The sequence below is a fragment of the Macaca fascicularis genome, chromosome 19, assembly GCF_037993035.2.
Source record: "Macaca fascicularis isolate 582-1 chromosome 19, T2T-MFA8v1.1".
NCBI classification, from domain to species: domain Eukaryota; kingdom Metazoa; phylum Chordata; class Mammalia; order Primates; family Cercopithecidae; genus Macaca; species Macaca fascicularis.
Window position 1 is genome coordinate 24961076 of NC_088393.1, and position 11445 is coordinate 24972520.

An 11445-nucleotide genomic window follows, 5' to 3' on the forward strand; every position below is an offset into this window, starting at 1 on the left:
ATGCAAGCTTTCGCATGCTGCTCTGTCCAGAGCTGCAATCTAGTCCTGCCTCCTGTCGGCCATGATCCCCTGAGTCCCCTTATATTTTACTATTCAATTCTAGTTTATGGAAACCACTTTTCTTTCCTCAAGACTTAGCATAAATGCCCTCAAAACCTCATTAAAGAACATGTTTGATAATTCGCAAAACACACTCTTTTGCAGTATGTGGTAAACATTTAGAGAATGTGTGGCATGAATTAGAGTGTATGATCTGCTTACCCCATGGGGAGAGAAAAAAAAAGTTAGAATTCTTACCTATGCTATTTTATCTATTTTCATTATTTCTTTATGGGATATGACTTATACAAAGTATATATATTAAAATATATAATATATGCATATACACACATATATATGTATTTACTGTATGTGAATCAGTTTCCTAATATAATGCACTTACTTGCATGTATCTAGGACAATAACAAGAGAGAGTAACTGCAAAATTATTCAGTGAAATTGTCTGTCTCTAAAGGGTTTTGATATAGAGATATCTTGCTTAAGATATGGAGAATTATCTTCACCATTAGAGAATTTAGTATTTTCCCAAGGCATGAGAAAGTATTCTTGTATAAAGACTCAAGAAAAGGACTGCCATGAAATTATTTTAATGCAAATTCATTGATGTCATAAAGTAGAGAAAGGTAGTCTGTGTCCTGTAACACTGAGAGCTGGATTTTGCAATTTCCTCCTGAGATGGAAAAAAAAAAAAAAAGTTTACATACTTCTCAGTGATAGAAAGAAAACTTGAAAAGAGCCAGAATTATTTTAAGGAGATGTAACTAAATGGCCTGGTGGTAAGGGAAATAATGCCATAATGCCTATGTCTCACCCATAGGGTCTAGGGATGTATCATGGTATGTGACAAAGCAGAATTAAGACTGCAGGTGAAATAAAGGTGGATGATCAGCTGACTCGAAAATAAGAATATTTGGCCTAATGTAATTACAAGGGTCCTCAAATGTAAAAGAGAAACCAAGAAGGGAAACAATCTGAGTGCTGTGATGTGAGTGAGGGAGTCTGTTTTTTTTTTTTTTTTTTTAATTTTTTTTCCATTTAGTGACTTTCTTGTTTAAAATAAAATTTACTTTAGTTCAGATATACAAACACTCATAAGATATTTTTATGTGGCTATCATTCTTCTGGTTGATAAATATTAGGCAAGAGAATCTAGAACTACAAAAAGTGTTTTCTAAACAGTGAGCCCCAGTACTATAGTTGTTGGGGTCTGTGCCGGGGGTGGTGGAGAATGAAAGAACACACAAAAGACAAAGACACACAGAGAACATGGTGGCTGCGCTCAGAGCCTCCGCCTCACTTTATTTATACTCCATAAACCCCACGTCAGCAGAAAGAATGCAATGCAAAACAAACTTTCTTTTCCCAGATGTAACCTTCTACTCAGTTCTTTGTTTCTATGCTCTTCCTTATCTGCCCGCCTTCTTGGCGCCTACGGGAGTTCATTAAAAGTTCAATTGGAGATACTGTCCTTGAGCCCTATCTATTCTCAGCATACTGTTTTCAAAGGCCCCTGCATTTCCCCCCCCTTTTTTTTGTTTTGCCTCAATCCTAAAAAGGTAGCCCATATTTGTTCTTGTGTTTTCTTTTGTTTTTGGAGGCGACGGAGGGAGCATCAAATCACCAAAAGAAGTAGACCCAATCCAAGTGCCCAAAGCAATATACTTCCAGAGATTGTAGAAATCCATGTCTTCATCTGGGTCCATGGGTTAAAGGCAGCAAGGCGCTGACCCAGCTCCTGAAGTGTTACAGTTCCAGACAACACATGTAATTGTTGTCGAAATGCTTCAGAAATGTTCTGAGTGAGCTCTTGGATGTCCAAACTAATATTTTTATGGCCTATTAATAATTTTCGGATTACGGTCCAATTTTGAGAGATGTTAAAAAGCACAGGCGTTACACAAAATTGAGTGGAGTTCCAATCACATTGTAATGTTATCCGAGTACCGAGGACAGTGAGCTGATCTCCAAGCCATGTCAAGGCTTGTTCCATGTTGTCCAATCTTTCAGCAAGTTGAGAATCAATGTTTCGTTGTTGAAGCCATAACCAGTGAGATTGTTCGTGACATTGCTGCACAAATTCAGCATTTTGTAGGCTTTGATGAAGAGCAAGCCCTGCTATGGCTGCAGTGGAGACGATGGCGACAAGGCTCATCACCGAGGCAATTATAAGTCCAAGGGCATGGAGGGTTTGCTGGAGAGAAGTCCAAATATAAGTCTCAAGAAGTGATGCCCCCCATGGTCGCGTAAGGTTAACAGGTAGCCAAATTTCCTTACGAGCCCTGAGGATATAAATATCCTCAGTAAAGTTGTGCCACCATGAATGATTGAGGCAAGACAAAAATGTACACGTATCTGTACAATTAACAATCCTCATATCATTATCCCATGTCAAATTCCCTGCTAATAATAGGTAGGGCTTACAGACACAAGCAACAATATATCAGGAGGTATTTTGATATAACTGAATATGAAAGGAGTTATTCGGGTTAGAAAGATTAAGGGGCATATTCCCCACAAAAATGCTAATGGCATCGCCTGCAGCTAACAACTTCCAAAGATGACTCTGTACTTAGGCCTCCTTAACGCCATACCAAGGTTTCATTATTGTTAGCAGAAATACTTTTATTTACCCGGTGCCATTTCAAAGGTATGTGACTAAATTTTGTTTGAAAATCACCGTGCACACTTCAATCAGTTATTTGCATCCCATTGTATTCTAATAAAATCCGGGGTTTATTTCCCCAACATTGTTGCCACTCCAGCACCTCAATATTAGGAGAAACCTCTGGAATAGGACAAAAAGGTAAAGAACTAGGAATAGTTTCATTACTATATACAGTATGATTATAATAACAGTATTAGCAGCCACATGACTATGATTATAGTGAACAACCCAGGCTTCATGCGATTTTCGGAGACAATGAGAACTATTTCCCATGCATATTGGAAGTTCTTCCACTCCAAATTGGTATGTGTTGTTTATAATTCCCGTTTCCCATTCTATATTGTCCTTGTCTATATAGGGGGACGGCATCCAAGTAGTGTCATTGGTGAAAACCTTAATTTCCGCCTCTCCCCAGGCGACTCCCTGATACAAGGGTGGAAAGGGAATATAAGTGCAATATTCATACAAAGCCTTACTAAAGGAAATAAGTCCCCCACCGAGGCACATCCAACAAAGGAAGAAATGCATGCTGAATCCAGTTTTCTTTTCAACAGGGTTTCAATCATCTTGTAGGAAACCACTCAGGTCTGCTCCCTGTAAGGACAAGAGCATAGCCCCGTCCCTGTTTTAGAACTTGCCCTTGAACATACTTACCTTCTTCATTAGGATACCAAATCTTTAAATTGTCAGTGGGGACCATCACCGAGGGAGGTGAGGAAAGATGGGTTACGACAGCGGAGTCTTCCAATTGTCTCCATGGATTCAAAAAATAATTAAGGTAAAAAGAACCTTCAAAATAAAAAAAATTAAGGTAGAAAGGTTAACCTTCAAAAAAATCTGTTTTTTGGGGGGGCTCATTTCCCCCTTTTTGTTTTAGCAGTTGAGTTTTTAAGGTTAAATTTGTGCGCTTATTGATGGCTTGACCTTGACCTTTGCCCGGGATACCGGTGATATGTTGAATATTGTATTGCTGTAAGAAAACTTGTAATTTATGAGAGACATAAGCAGGAGCATTATCAGTTTTAAGTATAAGAGGAATTCCCATCATGGCGAAACAAACTAAGAGATGAGTAATAACAGAAATGAGAAAAGGTATCAATGGTATGATGAACATTTTAATCGTCCAAAAGAAGGGACATCTCATGGACTAACCCCAGGATGGAAGGATGGAATGCTCAAAGGAGCACAGGAAGGACAAGCTCGAATAAGAGAACGAGCTTGTTTATGAGTTAAATGAAACCGTCATTGAAGGCCAGAACTATTAGTGTGATGTAGAGTATATTTTTGTTCTGCAGCATGTAGGTGGCCGATTAAAAGCAAATCAATCTGAGTATTACCATGAACTAATGGTCCAGAAAGTTGAGAATGAGAACGAAGATGAGTGATGAATAAAGGAGCTCGACGCTGGCTCAAAGTAAAGGATAACAAAGAAAAGAATTTCTGAAGAGAAGAAGTAGCACAAAGAGGTAAAGTGGCCTGAGAAATATAAGAAGTAACATAAACGGCGTATTGAGAATCACTAACAATGTTACAACCAGTAGTAGGGAAATCAAGTAAGACCATGAGAATAGCAAACAATTCTCCCTGTTGCACCGAGGGATAAGGATAAACTGTAACTCAAGATTGATGAAGCTTCTTGCCAAGAATCAGAAGTTGCAAGAAGATAAGTGATCTGACTATGAGTGAATTGAGAGATAATTAAGGAAGGATCTCCTCCCCAAAGTTGTCAACAGTGATGCCGTCCTTTGATGATCAGTTCAGCTAAACGATCGATATAAGTAGCCAAGCGTTTAGATGTTTTATTGGACAAAAAGATCCATTCTAACGGCCGATTGGTCTGATGAATCATTCCTGTAAGAGAATGTAAAGTATGAAATAAACAAAGGGAAAGGGGAACATCGGGAAGGAGATAATGTAAATGGGCCTTTTGAAGTTGCTCTTCTACAAGCTGGAGTTCCTGTAAAGCCAAAGGAGTTAAATGGCATGAGTTGTCCAAGTGACTGTCTCCTTCTAGAATAGAAAAAAGATGTTATATTCCTAAAACAAGATGCATCGTTTGAAAGTCATTTAATATTTTGAAATGATCACATCGACTTTGAATTTTCTGGGGTCAAATATTTTGTGCTCCTAAGGTATAACCTAAATATTGAATAGGAAAATCCAGTTGAATTTTTTCTGGGGCAATATTAAGTGAATAGAAAGAAAGCTGAGTTTGTAATGATGCAAAAGGACAAGTTCTTGACACAAGGTAGGGCTGCTTAACATACCTTGAGGTAAAACTTTCCATTGATATTGAGAAAGTGGCTGAGAATTATTAAAAACAGGGACAGAGAAGATCCATACAATGATAAATTAACACAGTTGGAAACTGATTTTTTTACAGGATTTAAAGTCCTATGTATGAATTTTTGACATATAGTAGGGCTATTAAGTATACCCTGAGGAAGAAGCTTCTGCTGATATTTTTGAATGGGTTGTCCATTATTATATTTAGGAATAATAAAGGCAAATTTTTACAATCTTGAGGTTGTAACTGAATAGAGAAAAAACAATTTTTGAGATCTATGACCATTAATTTTTAACTTTGTGGGATAAGGGCAGGATTAGGAAGACCAGGCTGTAAACTTTCCCTAGGTTTAATGTAAACATTTATAGTTTTAAGACAAGACAAAGACGGGAATTCCATGCAGAAATACGTGGCTTTATATTCCTCTCGGCCATTTGATTTTTGACTTACTCTTTTAGAGTCCTAAGTATTTCTTTAAATAATGGTCACTGTTTCACCTAAATAGGAGTGGTGGCTATGAGTTTAAAGGATTGTAGCCCATTTTGAACATCATATTTTTGGCAGCTGAGGAAATATAAGGAATGTTTAAAAAAGCAGCAAATTGTTGTGAAAGATCTTGTTCCCCAAAATTAATATTGATAGGAACAATATAAAAATAAAAAAAAAACACTTGACCTTGTTGACCTTTAGGACCGACACAGGTTAAAGGTTCTACGTCTTGATAAACCACAGAAGCAGCACCCAAGCCAGTGAGTATAATTGAAACTTGTCTTTTTTCCCATTGTATAGGCCACTAATTTAAACAAATAATAGACATATTCACCCCCATATCAATTAACCCTTTAAAAACTATTCCATTAATATGCAATGGACATAAGGGCTTTTGATTAGAAACTAAAGTTTCCCAAAAAACAGTTTTTTCTGTGCTACCAAACCCTCCCTATTGAGAATACGTTCCCCTGCCTCTAGGCATATAAATTGTGAGACTTGTACCATAATAAGAATTTTATTAGTAACATCATGTCCTTTTGGCAAAGGGCCACACACTCGAATAGCTAATTTATATACTCCTCTATTAGGAGACAAAGTATAAGGCTGAGTAATAGCTAAATCAGCAGCGGCGCTCTGCTTAGTTGCCGCATAAGGCTGAGAAACTGGGGTAAGGTGTGGGATCCTTAAGGAGGACTTGAATTTATTCCTTGATGTTGTAGGCCATTGCTCACTGGGTATTGTACGCAGATTCAGTCAATAACAAATATTTGTAAACAAATAAGGTGATTACAGATACAGAAATTCAGTTCGTAGCTTACTATTCAATAGAGTATCTGCTTTGTAAAATATGGTGGACCACAAAATACTCAATGGATTTTGGTTTTCAAAACACAGTGATGCTATCCAAGGCTAAATGGATACTTGAAATTGGGATTGGATCTGGTGCTGAGATACAACTTTTACTTAGTTATTGATTTTTCTTTCCTCCGATTATTCCAAGGAGGGTGACTACCATTTTTGTACTTTATAGAGCAGTCTAGAGGAAAGGGTTAAGCATGTAAACTCTGGGGACAGAAAGTCATATTTTCAAAATATAATAGCTATATGACCTTGGATACATTTATAAAACTGTCTTAACTCTGTTTTCCTGTCTACAAAATGGTAATAATTATAAAATTTGTCAGTCTTAAAGGGATGTTGGAAGAACTAAATGCAAGTGAAGATTTTTTTCAAAGTAGTGGACACATAGTAAGTACTCAGTATACTATGGCTATTATTACTGTTATTACTGTTAATATTACGTCTATTTATTTTAGCTCTTTAATGTAACAAGTGCAGAACCATAATCTCACATCCTTCAGAGTCATGCTGATCTTGTATTTTTTGGTCCTTTGACTAGTTTAGTGATTTATTACAAGAAACCTAGTTAGTTTGTGCATTCTTTTCCTTTCTTATATTTCTCATTTGTAAAGACTGATAAACCAACTACACTTTCAGACCTGGTGACATAAATTGTTGGGGCCCCAAGCCTGTGGGCCCCGGCTCCCATTTCCCAGGAGAGGAGACAGTAAATTTCCACTTTTATCAATTTTGAAACGACATTTATTTGTCCAATGTCGACCTTTACCACAACATTTGTACACCTCTGAAGGCAGCTTTCTGCCTTGAGGGATAAAAGTGTTCAATTTTTATGACATTCTTTTTTGAAATGTCTAGGTTTACCACACTGAAAGCAAACACCTTGTTTGTTATTTCCTTTTAAGGCTTTAGACAAAGCTCCAGCAAATAATTGAGCATTATAAATAGCCCCTCCAACACTAACACAAGTTTTAATATATTTATCTAAATTGGCCCCATTGGCCTTTAACGATTTTAACAATTTTTGACAGTCAGCATAAGCATTTTTAAAAGACAATGTTTGTAACAAAATTTTTGAAGCAAGGTTAGCACCCACAATTTTCAAGACAGCATCCTGAAGACGGGCTACGAAATCTGAATATTGTTCATTTGTGCCCTGTAAAATCTTCACAGAGGAAAGGGAAGATTTTCCTGTTATCTCTACCTTATTTTAGGCCGTTAAAAACAAAGTCTTGATTTGAGTAAAGGCAACATCATCTAGACCAGCCTGAGCATTAAGAGTAGCATATTGGCCCGTGCCTGTGAGTTGTTCCTCAGTGGGTCCTGGGGGATCACACATAACATTTTTTCTAGCCTGTACATGCACCTTGTTCATTTACCAGCTGTGCAATTGTAACCACTGAGAACGATCAAGAAAAGCCTTCCCCAAAGTCTTCCAGTCTATAGGAATTATCAAATTTTCTGATGAAAAAATATCAAGAAGACCAAGGATAGGCGTTCATAGTTAGAAATGGCAGCTTTCATTTCTTTTAAAAATTTAATTTGTAAGGCATTAAATTGGACATTATTGCCACCATTTGAAAACTGAGCATTAGGAGCAAAAGAAGCACAAATAATTGGAAACAGATCCAGCTCCTCAATTTTTTTTTTATCTTTTCCTTTTCTCCCTCCCCCAATGGCGGGCAAGGCACTGAGAAAACTTTGCCAAACAAAGGTAAAGATAAGGAAGCCATCTTGAATTAATTTTCGTATAAGGAGTAAGGAAAGGATCCAGTTTCAGCTTTCTACTTATGGCTAGCCAATTTTCCCAGCACCATTTATTAAATAGGGAATCCTTTCCCCATTTCTTGTTTCTCTCAGGTTTGTCAAAGATCAGATGGCTGTAGATGTGTGGTATTATTTCTGAGGACTCTGTTCTGTTCCATTGGTCTATATCTCTGTCTTGGTACCAGTACCATGCTGCTTTGGTTACTGTACCCTTGTAGTATAGTTTGAAGTCGGGTAGCATGATGCCTCCAGCTTTGTTCTTTTGACTTAGGATTGTCTTGGAGATGCGGGCTCTTTTTTGGTTCCATGTGAACTTTAAAGCAGTTTTTTCCAATTCTGTGAAGAAACTCATTGGTAGCTTGATGGGAATGGCATTGAATCTATAAATAACCTTGGGCAGTATGGCCATTTTCACGATATTGATTCTTCCTATCCCTGAGCATGGTATGTTCTTCCATTTGTTTGTGTCCTCTTTTATTTCACTGAGCAGTGGTTTGTAGTTCTCCTTGAAGAGGTCCTTTACATCTCTTGTAAGTTGGATTCCTAGGTATTTTATTCTCTTTGAAGCAATTGTGAATGGAAGTTCATTCCTGATTTGGCTCTCTGTTTGTCTGTTACTGGTGTGTAAGAATGCTTGTGATTTTTGCACATTAATTTTGTATCCTGAGACTTTGCTGAAGTTGCTTATCAGCTTAAGGAGATTTTGGGCTGAGACAATGGGGTTTTCTAAATATACAATCATGTCATCTGCAAACAGGGACAATTTGACTTCTTCTTTTCCTAACTGAATACCCTTGATTTCTTTCTCTTGCCTAATTGCCCTAGCCAGAACTTCCAACACTATGTTGAATAGGAGTGGTGAGAGAGGGCATCCCTGTCTTGTGCCAGTTTTCAGAGGGAATTTTTCCAGTTTTTACCCATTCAGTATGATATTGGCTGTGGGTTTGTCATAAATAGCTCTTATTATTTTGAGGTACGTTCCATCAATACCGAATTTATTGAGCGTTTTTAGCATGAAGGGCTGTTGAATTTTGTCAAAAGCCTTTTCTGCATCTATCGAGATAATCATGTGGTTCTTGTCTTTGGTTCTGTTTATATGCTGGATTATGTTTATTGATTTGCGAATGTTGAACCAGCCTTGCATCCCAGGGATGAAGCCCACTTGATCATGGTGGATGAATCATCACTGGCCATCAGAGAAATGCAAATCAAAACCACAATGAGATACCATCTCACACCAGTTAGAATGGCGATCAGTAAAAAGTCAGGAAACAACAGGTGCTGGAGAGGATGTGGAGAAATAGGAACACTTTTACACTGTTGGTGGGATTGTAAACTAGTTCAACCATTATGGAAAACAGTATGGCGATTCCTCAAGGATCTAGAACTAGATGTACCATATGACCCAGCCATCCCATTACTGGGTATATACCCAAAGGATTATAAATTATGCTGCTATAAAGACACATGCACACGTATGTTTATTGCAGCACTATTCACAATAGCAAAGACTTGGAATCAACCCAAATGTCCATCAGTGACAGATTGGATTAAGAAAATGTGGCACATATACACCATGGAATACTATGCAGCCATCAAAAAGGATGAGTTTGTGTCCTTTGTAGGGACATGGATGCAGCTGGAAACCATCATTCTTAGCAAACTATCACAAGAACAGAAAACCAAACACCGCATGTTCTCACTCATAGGTGGGAACTGAACAATGAGATCACTTGGACTCAGGAAGGGGAACATCACACACCGGGGCCTATCATGGGGAGGGGGAAGGGGGGAGGGATTGCATTGGGAGTTATACCTGATGTAAATGACGAGTTGATGGGTGCAGCACAGCAACATGGCACAAGTATACATATGTAACAAACCTGCACGTTATGCACATGTACCCTACAACTTAAAGTATAATAATAATAAATAAATTAAAAAAAAAAGATAAGGAAGCCGGGGGGTTGGAGGCACTGGAAAATCCTCTTTTAACAGGGCAGAAGGAAAAGAAACAGGGAAAGCTCACAAAGGTTAATTAGAAGAATGTATCTGTAATATTTGTTGAAGCGTTTCCATAATACACTGCATGTCAGAATTTCCCTTAGAAGAAGGAAGAGCTGGCTTTTTCTCTTCTCCCTCTTTTGCTACCCTGGCACAAATGGGCTCCATTTCAGATTTATTTTATTTTATTTTATTTTTCCAAATCCTCAGATACCTTTCCTCCTGTGGCTACATTACCACACTCCGGATCAGTCTCAAGTAACTCTAATGTCTGAGTGATAGAATTACACAAGGTCCACAATTTTAGAGGCATAATATCCCCTAACTGGAGAGCTCTAAGCAGAGCTTTTACTACCTGTAACCATTTTTTCCGATTCAGCTGCACTTTAGTCTGATACTGAAACCAGTAACAATGTTGTTCAACATGGGCAAACAATCGCTTCAAAGTCTTTTTCTTTCACTTCTACTCCCATAGACAGCAACAGTCCTTGAAACAGCCATAAATATTCTGAGGCCAGAGAGATGGAATTCCCATAATGAAAGCTTAAGAAGGTTCCCCTTAACAATATCCGAGCCTTACCCGCTCCTAGGGGGTTCCCCTTCTTGTTCTCCCCTACTCACCCGTGCTGACCCTGCTCGCTGTGCCACTTGTTGGGGTCCGTGCCGGGGGTGGTGGAGAATGAAAGAACACACAAAAGACAAAGACACACAGAGAACATGGCGGCCGCACTCAGAGCCTCCACCTCACTTTATTTATACTCCATAAACCCCACGTCAGCAGAAAGAATGCAATGCAAAACAAACTTTCTTTTCCCAGATGTAACCTTCTACTCAGTTCTTTGTTTCTATGCTCTTCCTTATCTGCCCGCCTTCTTGGCACCTACGGGAGTTCATTAAAAGTTCAATTGGAGATACTGTCCTTGAGCCCTATCTATTCTCAGCATACTGTTTTCAAAGGCCCCTGCAATAGTAGTGTAGATAAGATAATAGGCGTTCTACACGGGTAATTTTGTATGTGCTGGTGCTGTGTGTGTGTGTGTGTGTGTGTGTGTGTGTGTGTATTTATATATACACGTATAATTTGGTGTACAATATAATGTGATTGTATTTTTAAAAAATTTATGATAGAATTAGTCAAGAAAACATTTTGAGTGTTTAACATCTTGTAAACTAAAAATTAAAAAAATTAAAAAATATAACAAATCAAGAAAACATTGAATGGAATAAAAAAAGATGTCATTTGTGACCATTTTGACCATATAGTAAATAATATTTATGATGTGAATTCTATTTTTCAGATATATATCTTTCT

The 11445-nt window shown here is 37.9% G+C and overlaps 2 long non-coding RNA genes across 2 annotated transcripts; one reads left to right on the forward strand and one right to left on the reverse strand.

Moving 5' to 3' along the window:
* Window positions 1-1316: 1316 nt before the first annotated feature.
* LOC141409168 (uncharacterized) lies at window positions 1317-10863 on the reverse strand. The gene is made up of 2 exons (XR_012428108.1): window positions 10755-10863; window positions 1317-3319 (listed from the first exon to the last, which is right to left on the reverse strand). It is a non-coding gene; the product is annotated as an uncharacterized lncRNA (long non-coding RNA).
* Window positions 3889-5624, forward strand: LOC135968552 (uncharacterized). Its single transcript, XR_010583428.2, has 2 exons — window positions 3889-4753; window positions 5252-5624. It is a non-coding gene; the product is annotated as an uncharacterized lncRNA (long non-coding RNA).
* Window positions 10864-11445: the final 582 nt, after the last annotated feature.